The sequence below is a fragment of the Megalops cyprinoides genome, chromosome 8 (assembly GCF_013368585.1).
Source record: "Megalops cyprinoides isolate fMegCyp1 chromosome 8, fMegCyp1.pri, whole genome shotgun sequence".
NCBI lineage: Eukaryota > Metazoa > Chordata > Actinopteri > Elopiformes > Megalopidae > Megalops > Megalops cyprinoides.
This window is the reverse complement of record NC_050590.1, coordinates 36058088-36076103: the sequence shown is the minus strand read 5'-3', so window position 1 is coordinate 36076103 and position 18016 is coordinate 36058088. Positions and strand designations below refer to the sequence as shown.

General features: G+C 42.0%; 1 pseudogene; it reads left to right on the top strand.

Moving 5' to 3' along the window:
• LOC118781675 overlaps window positions 1-18016 on the top strand; it is a 31696-nt pseudogene extending 13680 nt beyond the window's left edge.

Below are 18016 nucleotides of genomic sequence, written 5' to 3'. Positions count from 1 at the left end.
CACAGCTAACTTCCGCAGCAGCATGGAAGGGGGCGAGATCGCAAACAAGCACTACGATGGCTGCAATGGTCATTCCATTCTGCCTGTTACATATACTAATTCTATCAAATTAATAAAGTAATCATCATCTTAATCTTCCTAGGTTGCTGCTGGGGGAAAAAAGAAGAGGTGCCATGTCTGCAAGCTGAAAGATGACAGCAAGACCAGCACCACATGCTTCAAGTGCAAAAAATTCATTTGCACAAAACATGTAGTGGCATCCTGCCACTCATGTGCTTCACAGACACACACACACACACACACACGCACAATTTTCTTTCTTTCTTTTTCAGGTTTCCTGTTGTAAACATTGTTAAAAAATAAGATGTAGTTTTAAAATAATGCTTGTGACTCATTTAGTGTGATTTGAACTGAAAGGGTCAATTTGACCCGGAACAGAAGAGATGTTTTGTTTGTATTAATCAACATGCCCCCATGACAGAAAATTGTTGAAAAAGTCTAAATAAAATAAGAATAAATAAAACAAATGTGTTGAATGTCTAGTTTTTGCCAATGTACAGAAAAAAACAGCTTGAAAATTACTTTTTTAATGAAAAACGAGTGAATTATCATAAGTAAACCATGATCTGTAAGGGGTGAAAAACTTGATTACACTAAATATTGATTAAATTGATATTAATTGAGCTAAAGATAATGTTTATGGAGGAAAAAATATTTTTTAAGTACTTTTGGATGGTTAAACATGCACCGGGTCAATTTGACCCAGGAACATTACTGCTGTTCCTTACAGTTGAACATAACAGGATGGTTAAACAATCTCACGTCACAGAATGTGTCCCAATTGGTGCTGAAAAAGCCTTCCTAATGTTATGCATTGCACATACCTCACACTCATGTAATGAGCAATCCCCCATACTAGTCAAATATGGCGACCACCAGGCATTTTGAATGTGCTTAATGACTTCCAGGATGCACATGGTCAAGACCATTGCGCAAGGGGGGATCAGCGTGCGAACCATTGAATTGGGCGCTACAAAATGGCCCGCTGGCCCTCTCCACAACCAGATGTGGGGGCCATCCTGTGTTTTCACCGCCCCTCTTTTTAGCCAAACACTGATTTCAAACACACTTGCTTTGTTTTGGGCCTAAATAAGAGAGAATAAGTCTGCTATGGGACTGGGCTCTTCTGCTATCATGGGTCCTATAAGGTTTGGACCTATTGCTGCTTGGCATGCTAATTCATCCGCCAAATTATTACCCTTGGCTACCAGGATGTTTTTCTTCTGATGTGCTGGGCCTTTAATAATGGCTATTGCTGCAGATAAATTCATAGCCTCTAACAAACCTGAAATCGCTTCCCCATGTGCAATAGGTGTACCATCTCCCCTGCGAGAACCTCTTTGCTTCCAGATTGTGCCGTAAACATGACAAACGCTGTATGTATAATCAGAATCAGTATATATGTTGACACGCTTGCCAGCTGCCAACTGACATGCTGCGCTCAGGGATTTAATTTCTGCTAACTGAGCAGAACACTGCTGTGTGATCTTTGTTGCCTGCACCTTAGAAAAGGAAGCGCCATCAGCTTCCTGAAACAACGGTTGTAGTCATGCAATGCCAAACCTGCATGATTTCCTTTCTCATCCCTATAGTATGAACTGTCTACAAACAGTGTGAGGTCAGCTACAATGGATTGGTTATGTAAATCTTCACGGGCTTTAAGAAAGGCATCTGTTTTTTGGACACATTCATGAGGGGTACCATCTACAGGCAAGATCATTCTGGTTGCCGGTTGACAGTAGTGCATCACTGTATTTTAATACCTGGTGCAGACAGAATTATCTCATAACCTGTTTTCCTGGCTTTGGTTAGGACAAAGCGTGGACTAGATAACAACACATGTAGTTGGTGGGATGTATACAGTGTTATTGGATGCCCCATTGTCAAGGTGGAGGCCTTTTGATAGGCAAATACAGCTGCTGCCAGTCCCTGGTAGCATGGTGGCAGGCCTTGCTCCATGGTGTCCAGTTTTGTGCTATAGTAAGCTAATGGCTGTTTACCTGTGGGTGTGTCCTGCATCAACACTGCACTAGCAAAGCCTGAATGTTCTGCAACATACAGATGGAATGGTTTACTATAGTCTGGGTTTCCAAGTGCTGGGGCTGTTTGCATTGACCTTTTAGAGCTAGAAAAGCTTCTTCTGCCTCATCAGTCCATTGTAATTGGGCCGAACTGTCACCCTGCCCTGCTGCTCTAATTAGTGCCTGTAAAGGTGATGTGATAACTGCATAGTCGAAAATCCACGGTCTACTATACCCTGCCAATCCCAGGAAAGAAAGCATCTGCCCTACTATTTGTGGTTTAGGTGCTTTGGTGATAGTTTCAACTTGTGAGGGTGCAATAAATCTTTTGTCACCGCTCAGTTGTCTGCCTAGGTCAGAGGTGGGCAACATTTTTTTCCAGAGGACCATACTTAAACCGAGGGCCACACATTGGACGATTGAAATGAAACATGAAACGCATAGTGCTGTTATGTTAAATGACATGAATTTGATACACATGACAGATTACTTTACAGCAGCCTATTTGCCAGCCTACTCAAAGGCCTGACATTTTAACTGTGCAAGGCGACAGACTCACATTTTCAAACTGACTTTTCTTGTCAAGGCACAGTATGCTAGCCACCTCTACCATAGTCTTTTAAGAACTCACCATCTGAAAACGGCTTGCTGTGTTTTGCGATTTTGTGTGACAGCATGTAGCTAACTTTTGTTGCCGATTCTTGGACTGTAGACTGCTTTGTAAAAATATTCTGCCTGGCAATTCAGTTGGAAGACAATTTCTGCTTCAATTTCTCCTTCACGCGAAGACAAGTTTGTGCCAAAGTTAGCATACTTAGTACTGATATGTCTATTAATGTTGTATTCTTTGAATACTGCAACATTTTTGCGATACAAAATGGCGAGAAGGAGACAACTGGCTCTCGTTTAGGGTCAGTTAAAAACATGGTAATTATGTAAGGCTTTGGTACTTTTTTCTGTGGCGAGACACCATTTGGGTAGATAATGTACATTGTTAGCGATCTAGCTGGCTATACATTGTTGCAGAGCTAACGTTAGCTAACAGGCTAGTTTTGCTAATGACAAGCAGTAAACACAAACAACAGAAACTCCTATGATCTGTCCAATTTGACTCCAAACTGCCTCTTTATGATGAATGTTATGATACAGTTTAACTGTCATGTTGTACAGTTCACTGTGCTCAGAAACTAGCACAATTAACGTCACCTCTACCTTCTCCATTTTTGGTGGTTGTTATGGGAAACGACAAGTCTCACCACTCCGCTTGTGATTGGTCAGCTGTCAAAAAAGCGCTTGACGTAGGGCGTTTTTTTCTGAGAAGTTGAACTTTTTCAATTGAAAAAAAAAAAAACGCTGGCGACTGTATTAAACAAAAGCGTTCAGGACGTTTTTGAAAACACGGTCTACTCCATAGGATTATTATGTAAAACAGATGCTGACAGCTTCAAAAAAGACGCTACATGTGAACACAGCCAAACTCAGCATTTTTTTTTCGTAGTTTTTCCCTCGAAGGTGTTGCGGGCCAGATTAAAATAGTATGCAGGCCGGTTCCGGCCCGCGAGCCATATGTTGCCCATGTGTGACCTAGGTAGTCAACCGTCTGTTAACAGAACTGCAACTTATCTCTACTAACTTTATGGTCTCCTGTTGCTAGGGCTGTTAGTACAGCAATCAAATGTGTTTTGCATTGTTCTTTTGTGGGGCTACAAATCAACAAATCATCCACATACTGGATCAGGGTACTGGATATGTTTAAATGCTGCAAATCTTGGGCTAACACCCTGTTAAACACTGATGGACTCTTGCAATATCCTTGTGGCAATCTAGTGTATGTATATTGCTGACCTTGGTATGTGAATGCAAAGAGGTACTGTGAGTCAGGGTGTAATGATACACTGAAAAAAGCAGAAAATCAATCACTGTGTACCATCGTGTGTTCAGTGGAATGTTAGAAAGCAACGTGTGGGTCGGGGACAAGGGGTACCTGTGCTTCAACAATGGAGCTGATTGCTCTCAAATCGCGCACCAAATGGTAATCATTTGAGTGTGGCTTTTTCATTGAAAAAACTGGAGTGTTACATTGACTTTTAGTTTTTACCAACACGCCAGCCTGTAACAGGCCATCTATTGTGGGCTTAATACTGTCTATTGCCCACTGTCTGAGGAGATACTGCTTGTGGCACGGCGAATTAATTCCTTGTTTTAATGTAATACCCACTGGCTGCACAGACCCAACACATCTTATGTCTGCTTTGTGTGTTGACCACACACTCTCCTGCTGCAGTAAGCTTTCGTGTTCTGACACGAGGAGCATCTGTGTTGGTATTCTTTCATCTAACAGGTCCCTTTCTGCCAGTCCCTCATCATATGCTTTTACTGAGATCCTAATGAACTGTTTATCTGGAGAGATGTAAATGTACTTGTTTGTTGTTGGCATCCACTCTAGCACCTGCAGAGCCGTTCTAACCATTGGTCTCAGTTCATGTGATTTGTGGCCTTCTGTTATTAGCAACGTCACATGTGGGGCAGATCTCTGGACCTGAAACCATCGTCGTTGCAGAGGTGGCGGCAATGTTATTGCGGCTGCTGCTCTTTGTAGTCCAATATAGATGTCCAGTGTTTCCCACAGGTCTGAAATATACTTGTGGTGGTAGCCCGCAGAAAGGGCCGCATTACCTGCCAGCACAAAAAATGGTCTACTACATCTGACAAACAAAAAATACATGTGACCTTTAACACAATATTTTGATTTAATGAATATTTCTATTAATTTCACATAATATATTTCACAGATCCCCCCAACCCTCCCCTCCATCTACCCACATGGGAAGAGTAAGACAAAGTAAAAAAAAAAAAATTAAAACACTCTTTAGTGTGTACAAAGACTGCACTGTTTGTCAGAGCACTTACTCTTTCTTATATTTAGCCAGGACAACTGCTGCATGTTGCGCAATGGTCAAATACGTGTGCTGAATACACTCTTGGGTCTTGTAGCTACCGACGCAGCATAGTTGCCGCTTACTTTCATAGAATTCGAAGCTACTAGGCCTACTTGAGTCAGAGAACAATGATTAGCGTTGGGGCATCAATGCAACGCTCAGCATAGGCTTGACGTGCCGCTCAGTCCACCACATGACAAGCAGCGCCATTTTAAAAAGTAGCGAGTGGGAGAGATAAGGCTAAGACAGAACCTCAAGTACTTACTATCACAACTTTGCTGAACATGTATTTCAGCAAACAGAAAAAGCCCTGGCAATTGCTCTGATAGTTCGCCGAAGGAGGAAAAGAGCCCATAGAATGTGGGTTCACGAAACATTGCTGTCTCCAGATCTTTAATGTTTAAAATGTATCGGATGTTTTACTTTTACCCGTAATTTGTTGTTAAACTGTAGACATTCAAATTTGATGACTCAAACGTCTTCCAGATGAGCAAACACTCTTTTAAATACCTCTTCCAGATCTATTGGCATACATCACATAGATGTCTCAGAGATGTATGTGTGCTTATGTTGGGAGTGGACAAAATGCGCCACAAGGACACCAGGACAAGGTGAGTAGGGTAACACACGCTTTATTTTTGCAAAAAAGAAAAGGTTACATCCAAAATTCACCACAGACACTCACATGATTCCCGCCCGCAGCTGTTCTCCTTCCCTACCCTGCTACCAACTCCTGTCCTCCCCTTCCTGGACCCAGATAGCAGGAGCGCAATCCCACACACCATGAACCCTCACACCACACACTAGCCTCCCACACACACACACACACACACACACACACACACACGTGCCCCACAGGTGATCTGGCACCCCCGCCACCCGGGCACGGGGAGAGAGAGGACCACTCTTCCACACCAGGAGGAAGTCCTACCGCCACGGGGGAGGCTCCATACATGCACACCACGCAGACACACAGAACACAAAAGGAAATATGAGGGGGGAACGTAGCTTGGCCCGTGCCACCGTGCCATGCCTCGCCTATGTCTCAAAATAAAAAGAAACGCAAAAAGACAAGCCCTCTCCGTCGCTCCTGTGGATGGGCTGGCGGCTCCGGTGGCGACCATGTTGTCTTCTCGCTGTTTGCTCCTACCAGCTCCGTGGGGTCTCACTTACCCCTTTTCCACCAACGTGAACTACGTGCTAGTTCTGGGCTGGTGCTAATGCCGGTTCAGAGTTGCTTCAACTTGCAAACCTTCTAAGAACGGGTTTGCTTTTCCACGGGCTAGAGAGCCGCCGTAGACCCACGTCATTACGTCACTGTATATGTCTCTGCTTTTCCACTAGCGCCAAGCTAGTAGTAGTGGCTGGTGAGCTGGAAACAGGGGAAGCCAAAACACTTTAAAGCGGAAATGCAACACCGAAATAAATGCATATTTATAGCACCAATGAATTATCTAGGAATACCCCTCAAAAAACTAAATCACAAAAGTAAGCCTTTTCTGAGAAAAAAACACGAATTAGTACGCTTTTACTAGGCAGCATGCAGCCATCTTTGTTTTTGCCACGGCTGACGTCACAGGAATGGTTGCGTACCTGGAAGCGGTAGTTAGCTAACAATTGCTACACACTGCGCCGTGCAATGGAGCTTGAAGAATTGGATGAATGGGAAGACCGACAGACCAAATCAGATACCCAACAGCCGCATTTGAGCCAGTAAGACCTGAAAGAGTTTTAAGATCCCCCACAGAATCAGACGACGATGGTGAGAGTGACGGGATTGTATCCGAATTGGAACGCATTGGAAATACTACGTGGTGCCGGTGCGGAGCTTGTATGCCGATGCTAACTGATGTGGAGAGCGTCTGCTGCCGAGAGCTTAACCTGGAGCATCTCATCCGAGATAACCATACCTGTATTACAGCCAATCCAACAACTCAGATGTTGTATCTAAACAGAGACGTGCTGGAGGTCTCGATGCTTTCCCTAAGGGACATCCGAGCTGAGACACTGGAACACCCAATCAACAGCAGGTAAGCTAAATCAGACACGCAGGCTAGATGCAAGCATAACTAGAGTATCCCACAAGTTACAGCCTACAGCAGGAGCCATGACTGTACAAAAATCTGTATTAGTTTTTTTTTTCCTCATCTAAACCCACTATGAGGAAACAGCTGAATATGGTGCCTATAGCATCCTATAATCCTATAGGCCTATATACTCTATAATCCTATATAATGTTATTTTTGTTTTTCTTGGAAGGTTTAGAGGCATATCATGATTACTTTGAATTGCCATAGGTTCATGTGAATTCTTACCAGTCTCTCCCTGTCAGTCTTTTCAGGTTCACAGCCTACAGGAAGTTCACCCTTTGGTCTCGGGGTCATCTGGGCAGGAGGAACAGGATTCCAATTCCAGCATGTGTTGTGAATGCCATCAGGAATGCCTACCCATCCCCAGAATACCATGGATTTGAGCACTATAATGACTTATCAAAATGTGCATGGTGTTCCCCAAGCAATAAATTAATTTATGTTCCATATCCTCCATTTATAGCCTTTTTAATTTTCATGTTCCCATTACACTAACACATATTCTTTTTCCCTATCCTTTTGTCAAAAGCTCAGTGTACCACTTACTGGAAGAAAGAATGCTAAAACATAATGAAAGCATGTGTATTTTTATTCATTTTCTCCATCAATTCATAAACTAATGTCTAAATAACTTTACCAGATATTCTATAACCACACTGCTGAGGTTGGAAAGATGCCTGTGCAGCCTAAAGGCACTAAAAAAGGCCATCATGCTGTTGATCACTGAACTGTTTACATCATCTATTGATCCATTCACTTTCCATTAACACTTAATATCATAACATAGAAAACATAGCATATCATAGGGTCTGAATACTTTATATATATATATATATATATATATATATATATATATGATCCCAAATCTCTCAGGGACCCTTCCTCCTGACCAGTGGTGAAATCCCAACCTGCAACTATCAACTATTATTTCTGTATATTCTGTTTGGTTCAAGGTACACATGTCTTGTTTGGTCTCATTTTGATCCATACAATGCGAGTAGCAAAGGGGTGATAGTTCTATAACAGTAGAGGGTCTCCTAACCCTTAGTCTGAAAATCCGCTCAGCAAGATGAAAGAATGAACACCAATGCACATGCCCCAAATAACGGGACAAGAATAAACACCGGCACCAATCAATAGCCAGATAAGGACAAAACCACAGTCCATGACCCCACCTCATGTGCTGACCAACTCCTTCAGGTTTGGATATATAAAGGGAAAGATTTCTGCACTCAGGGAGCACCGTTAGCACGGACTCCTGCGCACCAAACGTATAGCCATGCGACTCCGCATTGGAAAGCTGTGTATATTTGCCATCATTTGCACTCTGCCATACTGTTTACTGTAATGCTGGAACTTCCACCGGATTGGAATGCTTTTAATTGGGACAATTTGGATTAATAAAAATATTAGCCTTAACCTTTGTTTGTGATTTCTCATTTGGCCATTTCTAACGACGCACGTAGCAGGATTCGAGGTTTTTCCGTATGTTCTTGCCGTACCGCTTGAAACCCACTGATACTTACGCTCATAGTCAGTCTTAAGTATTGCACTATTCTGACGAGTCTGCAGTCCCTAGGTGGGCCGCCTAACATATATTCTATGATTTAGAGTATATCACGGCAGCAAGTTATATTAAATGTGCTGGTACGGTATCCTACATCTTGGACTAAGTAGCCTGATCACCTACAAGCCAAAGCGAACTAAGAATTCCTGGGATGCTAAGTAGAATTGGGAATTGGGGAACTAAAATGTAGGTTGGCATAAACTGGAGTCAGATTTGAGATATTTGATAGGCAGATTTTAACATCACTACTTCCAAAGACGCAAACACACGCATCTGCCTTCAACAGCCACCACTTCCCTCATTGGTTCTGACTGGCTGTCTTACATTACTTAACCCATTTAGACTAAGCGAGAGGAGGCTTAGGGGTGATTTAATTGAGGTATTTAAATTTATAAAAGGAATCAATAAGGTTAACTATAATAGATTCTTTAGGGTGAGTTCAGTCTGTAAAACAAGAGGACATAAATGGAAACTAGTTAAGAGTAAGTTCCGCACTGATATAAGGAAATATTATTTTACACAAAGAGTTATCAATACATGGAATAGGTTGCCAGGTCATGTAGCTGAGGCAGAGACCCTTGATGTGTTCAAGTCTAGACTTGATGCAGTTTTGGATACTCTTTAATTAAGAAATGGCGAGCTTAATTGGGCCGAATGGCCTGTTCTCGTCATCATATGTTCTTATGTTCTTACCTTTATCCCGAATCCACTTTTTGAAACTGTTGGTGGCTCCACCAGGCACATTCCACAATTCTCCCAGTGACACAGAGTGAACAATTTCAGTAGTTGTTTTGTAGACACAATGCTCTTTCTGTCATCTGAGAGATCAGGCTCCTCAACCTCAACATCTTCCTCTTCATCATCTATGCTCATTTCCATGTCTTCCTCACTCATCTGAAACTCATCATGAAACTCATCTAAGCTCACGTCCTCAGCACTTTCTTCATGGACTGACTCCTCACTGCTCAGACACTGGAATGATACAGAGGGCACCTCTGGTCAAAATTTCTGTTACTGTGAACAGTCAGTCTAGTTTAGAATGACCTGATTTCCATGTCATAAAGTTAAAGAAATGAAATATGTTAAACTGGCGTCAAACACTGGAAGGGAAAAACAAGGTTGTTTTAGGTTGTTCATCCCATTTCCTTTTTCAGAGCCCAGGGCAGTGTTTTGAAACTCTGTTTTGCTTTTTACTATTTTTATTTATTATTACTATTTTATTGTAACTATTCACTGTAACAGAAATTTTTGACCACAGGTGCCCAAACTCTTTGCTTTACCTCATTCTGTTGTGGTGATGAAGCCCTTGGCATTCGGGTGCTCTCCAACAGACATAAGTCATCTACTGATGTACTGTAGGAATGGTCATTGAGGATGACTGTCATATTATATATGTCATCTGTGACTGTGCCTTTGCTCACAAGGGCCCGTTTTCTGTCCTCAGTTTTGTCTTCCACCAGATCTGTCTGGGTACTGACATACACATTTCTTCTGCCCTGACTTTCTTCCAGTTCCTGACATGCTTCGTCACTTCTTGTCAACTGGCCCTCCATCATCTCCCTGCATGCTTCTCTGATCTTTGAAAAGAGATAGAATACTGAAGTTATAAATGATGTTATCAAAAGATAATTGACACTAGCACCACCATGGAAAACAATAGCCTAATCAAGACTTAAGACAAAACAAAACAAAAGTTTAGAAATATTTCAGCAAAGTCTTTGGATGATCTATTAACCTAAGTAGCTGAATTTTGTCAGTAGACTGCCATTGTAAATGTGCATTAATAAAATACAATGGTGAACTATTTTATGTTGCTAATATGGTCATGAGAATTGTGCATATATGGGATAAATAAAAGGGACGAAGAGGCTACAAATGAGACAGCACAGCAGTTGTCTGAAAGACGGTGAGTAGACCAGGGTAAACACACTCCACAGCTTCACCCCCACCCCCTTTCATCTTTGTCAAATTTATATTTGGGATTCCCCACTTTTAAAGCGCATGCTTCGTAACTGTTAGTTTCCCTATTTCATTCACAACGAAGTAGGCCTAATGAGCAAAACTCGACTGGGAGTAGTAAATCTAGATCTCGCTCCTCTGCCTGGCAAGCTCGTTTATGCGCCCTGTCTCTGCGGTGGAGAGCAGCACCTGTCAGATCGGCAAGGACTGGTCTGTCGGTATTCTCGACACTGTAGCCACTCAAATTGAACACTGATGGCACAGCATCTGACTTCAGCCGATTTGTGGCGCGGCGAATAAATGTCCCACACTCATCAAAGCCTCTCGTCTCCTGATAATCAGAAACATTAAAGTGGTCACTGCAGACTCTTCGTCCCGGTCCCACAGGTGGATCACAGCAGAGCAACTGAAGCTTCTTCAGAGGAAGAACATGATAATAGACTGCTTTACTCCTCTCCTCTGTTCTGTAATACTCATTTGAGCATCCAGGGGCAATACAAAATGAGCCCCCTCGTTATTTCCTATGCTCTTTACCCTCTTCCATCTACAGTAGCGATAACGAGCAACATCCACAGAAACCAACGAAGAACAGAGCGGCTCCGCGAACAACCATGCGGGTGACGTCACATTTGGGCTTGTTCAAAGCTGGCTGCACCCTTGTGGCGAAAATCTGAAATACATCATTTTCCAACTAAACTACTTGAATTTCAGGTTTAAGTGTACAACGATATCTTACCCAACATCAAAAGCAACCGATAAACGCTCACATTCAGTGCACGTATAATGTGACACATTTAAGAGAAAGCTTTGGGATTAGCTGCCACTTAATTATTCAAACTGCCCTGCTTTCGTGGCCGAATTTTCCTGGCCGAGAGCCGGTTCTTTGGCTGTCGAAACGCGAAGAACATGGTTGAAGATTAGGCACCGGCTCCGAACCGACCCTCGAAATGCGTTGGTGGAAAAGGGGAAACTGAGGGAAACAGTTCAGCAGCCACTGGTTAAAAACATACATGAAAGGGAGAAAGTTTTACGTCAGTCTTGGAAATCATGTGTCAGAGGAACATGACATCTATTTTGGGGTTGCACAAGGGAGCTGCCTTGGTCCATTATTATTCTCATTTTACATGCTCCCACTTGGTGACATCATTAGAGCACAATGTAACCATTGTTATGCGGATGACAGGCAACTGTACATCTCTGCTGAACCCAATGATGCTGCAGCTATAAACTCCATTACTACCTGTAGGTACGGTGCCGTCCACAGACAGATTCGTCCATTTTATTCGTTCAACTTTTACGGACAGTAATGCGTAAATCGCATTTAATGTGAAACGCGGTCTCACGGGAAGTTTTACAACCTCTCATCCACCTCAACGCGTCTCCCGAAAGAAGCCCTCATCCAGACCGAACCAGACCAGCCCTGGCTCCCCGACGACGGAACCGCCAGCGAAACCATCCACGGAACCGCAAGATTGGAACCTCATTTCATGAGCTACAGTAGGCTGTTAACCCTGGGCAAAGGACTTTACATAGCTAAACACCCGATTGTTAGCTACATTGATGAATGTTGTACATCCGTGTGTTTCAAATCATTACGAGTAATGTAACTAGCCATGTTTCGTTGCTCCGAACTGATGTCACACACTATTCACCGCGCAGCGTTAGTTAAGACACCACACTGAGATGTAGGGTCTTTGCATGCGTATCGTTTTACTAACCCCCGGTATCTCTTTTTAATCCGCACAGAATAACTCCACGGTTATCAATCGTCCGAACATATCCTGTACCAAACAGACGTTATGTTCGTTCACACATGCACATAGGCAACTCAAACTCGCCGCCACACGCATGTTCCTTTGTTCTCTTTGAACGCGTGTGTTCAGCAAGCACGCGCAGCACACGCGCCACTCAGAACAAAGGGGCACACACACACACATGCTCATATACACTCGCACAAGACATTCACGCAAATCTACACATCAGTGTAAATACGTACACGTGCTCCATTTACTGTACATACATGTGCCTTCCGACTCTGATTTTATATTTCAACAAATGCCTTATTTTTCCAAGGTTGCGTGTTGTAATGTTACACATGGAATGAATATCGCCAACCTCTGCTGATCAGAATTCTAAAGACCTTCACGTCTTTGTTAAATCATCAGTGTTATTTGTTTAGTTAGCTAAATGGATAATATTGTGATGTGATTAAGATTAACTATTGATGTGGTAATTTCGATTATGATTATTAATTTAATTATTAATTGAAGTTCCAAATTAATAGTTCAGTATATTTTATGAGACTGATATACGAAACGAATTTGAGACTGATATTTTATTTTAACCACTATGGTAGACGCCATATTCTGTATGGCGCCTCCATATGTTTAATTTAATTATCCCAAACATAATTGGTACCTCATGTAAGGATATTCCTTACACATAAGTGGTACCCCCCCCCCCCCCCCTCAAATCGTAGGCATTGTGCCTACATAATTGGCATTGCCCGTGTGAGGAAGACTAACTTCCCCCTACACTACCTGTCTTTTGGCAATAAATAAATGGATGAGCAATAATTTCTTAAAGTGAAACGAGGACAAAACTGAAATCCTACTAGTCGACCCTAAAATAAAAATAAAAATTCTGTTTAATAATCTGGGGAAATTAACTCCCTGGATTAAATCCGAGGTTACACGTCTTGGTGTTACCTTAGATTGTGATGTAAACTTCAAGTCCCACATTAACAAGGTGGTGAAAATATCATTTTCCCACCCTAGGACCACAGCTAAAGTATGACCATCTATAAATCAAAAAGATGCTGAAAAACTGATTCATGCTTTTATTTCAAGCCGACTCGATTACTGTAATGCACTTCCTACTGGCCTCCCAAAAAACCACTAAGAGACTTCAGCTCATTCAAAACTCTGCAGCTCGGCTATTAACCAGAACCAAGAGGAGAGAGCACATTAGTCCAGCTCTAGCTGCTCTGCACTGGCTTTCTGTAACATTTAGAACTGATTTCAAGGTCCTCCTCCTCATATACAAAGCCCGTAATGGGCTGGGACCAAGCTGCATTGCTAATTCCCTTGTCAACTATTTGCCATCAAGAACGCTGCGATCATCTGCTGCTGGTTTATTGAAAGTTTTCAGCAACAGCCAGAAGAAAACTGGGGATGCAGCCTTTGTCAATTACGACCCAAAGCTATGGAGCACACTACCTATATGGGGCGCACCCAAAACAGGTGACCACATTGGTCGTCATTTTAATTTAATTTGGTTGCCATTTTGATTTAATTTCTCAAATGTACATTCCTAGCGTCACGAATGGCAGTAAAATTACCCTAATAATTCAGGTAGCGATTAATTGTAATGTGAACCGTAAAGAAAGACGGTAGAGCAGAGCAGCACCCAGTAGGAACTGTTGACACTGGAGCAGTTGCGCCCAGGTTGCCTTAGGGAAGGGACTCCCGCTAGCCCCTCAGATGCAATCTGGAAGTTGAACTCAGTGTCCTCACTGCTGCTTAACTTTACCTGTATCTTACAGGTTAGTAGCCTATGTGGTAAAACTGCTACTCTCTACTTTTTGAAGGCTAAGCCCTACTTTGACGTTAATTTTGAGAGCGATTGTTTTGAGCATTTAAGTGAAAAGGGTAAAACCCTGGCAGGCGGGTTAGCTGCCGTTTTGCGGTAAAATGGGTCATTGTTATATGAACGATACCTCACAGGCAAGATCGTAGATTTGCTTAGTTGAACACTGGTTTGTTTTGGGCTCTTACACACTTTGTACATTTACGAAATGGCTATTTCATTAAGTATATCGCATGTAAATACGTTACATAATTACCGTAATGGTTTTGATAAAAGATTGTTTTGTTTATGTAGAAATACGAACGTTGTAAACGTTTAAACGTTTTATACTGAGTAGACTAAGCAAGTTAAGAATCTCTCTGTGTAATTCCATCCACTATAAATGTTTTGGTCCAGTGGTTTGCTAAGCAGCTAAATGCAGCTCACTCTAAATACAGTGGAGTATTCCTGTACAATTGCACTATATAGCCATAGTGGTCTTGAATCACTTATGCACAGCTGAATATGTGTACTGTAATCCTGTTTGAAGTAGGGAGCTATAGAAAGTACACCTGAGAATGTGAAAATGTCAACAACATGAATGTATTTTAGGAAGAACTGTAAGAATGTAATTGTGATAGACATGTATGAATTTAAAAGACACTGGGATTGGGGAAAAAAGGAATTATACATACAGATGAATTTTGAGTTTATTAGAAGTGAATAAAGAGATGCAATCTGGAAGTTGAACCGAAAGCTCCGTGTCCTCACTGCTGCTCAACTTTACCTGTATCTTACAGAATTTTATCTTTGTTACTGTGGTACCATTCTTGGGACCCGTAATATATAGATATCAGGGAAGTCAGCTCGCTAAATATTTTTAAAAGGAAACTAAAAACCTATCTCTTCACATTAGCCTTTAACTAGCTATAACTCCCCTGATACAGGCCTGAAATTCTTTTTATGCAATACTGTACTTCTTTTAAAATGCTGTATTTTAATTGACTTTATGCATTCTATGTATTCTATCTTCTAACTTTATTTTTATTTTATTTTATTATGCAAATATGTATTCTAATTTCACTTTTATTTATCTTTTTATTTTTATTTTCCATCTTACTTTACATTAATTATGGCATTCTATCCCTTTTCCTAAGTTCATTCGATGTGAAGCACTTGGTGCATGTAACTACTTTATTGTAAAGCACTTTAAGATGTATGTTTTGTACGAAAGGTGCTATATAAATAAAGTTTATTATTATTAGTATTATCTTGAGCACAGATAATATTGGCTTTCAGTGGACACAGTATATCCCTGCCTAGGAAGTTAACTGCGGTATCACTCCCTCCAGGAAATACACGACACCGCAGTTCTTCTGATACTGATGGATTTAATCGTCTTAACTGCACTTCTGTCACCATCAAATCCACCGTCGAACTGTTCAAGTACATCAGTGTACAGAACAAGCATGCATTTGTATCATACAGAAACTGTAGAAAATAATTATGCACAATTAAACATAAAACACGTAAACAAACATACCTCGCTGGCTGCACACAACCAAGAGGGAATGAGTCCACAAGTAATATATGTGGACAAAACATATAAAATAATGACATAAATAATATTTATGGCAGTTAAACTCCCACCAAATCACAATTATTGTGATTTCAGTTCAAAATTCCACTTTCACTTCACACTTTCATTTCAATTTTACATATGAACTTAATATTCATGAAAGGAACAACCATTACTCAACCAACTTACTCTGCTTCAAGCAGTAGAACGGTCTTTTGTACAGGCCTATCAAGATAGACTGGTTTAGTGGTGCGTTTTCCCTGGTTGTCTAAGGTCGAGTCACTAATTAACAGTTTTACCTTTCTGACTCTTCCATCAGTACTGGGATACACCTCTGTTACTCTTGCCAATCTCCATTTATTTCATGGAGAACCATCCTCGTGAAGGATGACAATGTCATTAACCTTTGTGTTTCTCCTATCCCTTTGCCATTTTTGTCTTTGCTGAAGATTAAGGAGGTACTCCTTCTTCCACCTTGTCCAGAATTCATTTGCCAAGAACTGCACCTGGCGCCATCTCTTGCGTAGGTATAGGTCCTGACTCACGAATTGACGAGAGTCAATTTGAAGAGACAAGCTGTTCTGCCATTAGGCCTCTTGACGCATGATCTGCAGGATTATCTTCAGAATTTACAAATTGCCATTGCTGGGGATCTGTAGTGGATTTGATTCTTTGGATTCTGATTGCCACAAACACATGAAACCGTCTGGCATCATTGTTTATGTATCCAAGGACGACCTTTGAGTCTGTCCAAAAATATTCTTTGAGACCATCTATTTCAAGCTCATTTCTGAGCATAACACTTGTCTTTGCTGCTACCACTGCTGCAGATAACTCAAGCCGTGGTACTGTTGTTACTTTGGTGGGGGCAACCCGCGCTTTCCCCATGACTAGCGAACAATGATTGCTCTGAGATAAGTACACTCCCCATAACCTGTAACGCTGGCATCTGAGAAGTGGTGCATCTCATACTGCTTGACATCAGTGAAGTTTGCTGGAATATAGCACCTTCTGATCCTTACATTAGACAGGTTTTGAAGATCTTGCAGCCACAATTCCCACTGTGTTCTGAGCTCTTCTGGGAGTGGTTCGTCCCAACCAACCTTGTCCCGACACATTTGTTGCAAGATCTGCTTTCCCAGGAGGACAAAAGGTGCTACGAACCCTAACGGATCGTAGATGGAAGCTACTGTGGATAGCACTCCTCTTCTGGTCAGTGGGTGTTCTTTGACAGTGACTCTGAACTGGAAGTCATCAGAGGACACACACCATTGAACGCCCAGAGCTCTTTCCATGAGCGGCTCTCCTAAGGCCATATCCAGATCTTTGACACTTTCAGCGCACTCTTCCTTTGGTATTGATTTCAATACCTTCTTGCTGTTGGAAATGAACTTATGTAGTCTTAACTTGCCTGTGCTGCAGAGCTCTCTTGCGTCCTTGATGAGCTGGATCGCCTCAGCATCAGACGTTACACTCACCAGTCCATCATCAACATAAAAATTCCTTTGGATAAATTTAACAGTGTTTTGGTTAAATTGATCTCGACCTTCAGTGGCTAGATGCTTAAGACCAAAATTGGCACAGCCGGGTGAGGAGGCTGCCTTAAACAGATGGACTTTCATCCGAAAAATTATTGGCGGAGACCCTAGATCACCGTTCTCCCACCATAAAAACCTCAGGTAGTCCTGATCTTCAGGCCTTACATGGAATTGATGGAACATACGTTCCACATCACACATAATCGCAATTGGGCCCTTGCGAAACCTACAAAGAACTCCCACCAAGGTGTTTGTGAGCTCTGGCCCAGTGAGAAGGTGGTCATTCAACGATGTGTCCTGGAACCTTGCTGAGCAATCGAAGACAACGCGTATCTTCCCAGGCTTCTGAGGGTGGTATACCCCGTGGTGGGGAATATACCAGACTGGTTGATTGTTGAGTTCCTCTTTTGGGACCCCTTCTGCATCGCCACGAGTGATAATGTCTTGCATGAAGTTCACGTAGTCTGAGCAGTATTTTCGATCTCTCTTGAGCTTCCGTTTCAAGCACATTAGACGCTGAACAGCACATGACATGTTATTGGGTAAATTTGGTTTGTCTTCCTTGAAAGGTAAAGGCATTTCATAATGACCATCTTGTTTGTGTTTGATTCCATCTTTCAGCTTAGTCAAGAAGTGGAGATCTTCCTGAGAGACGGTTACCTCTTCTCCAACTCTTTCACTGAAATCGGATTCTAG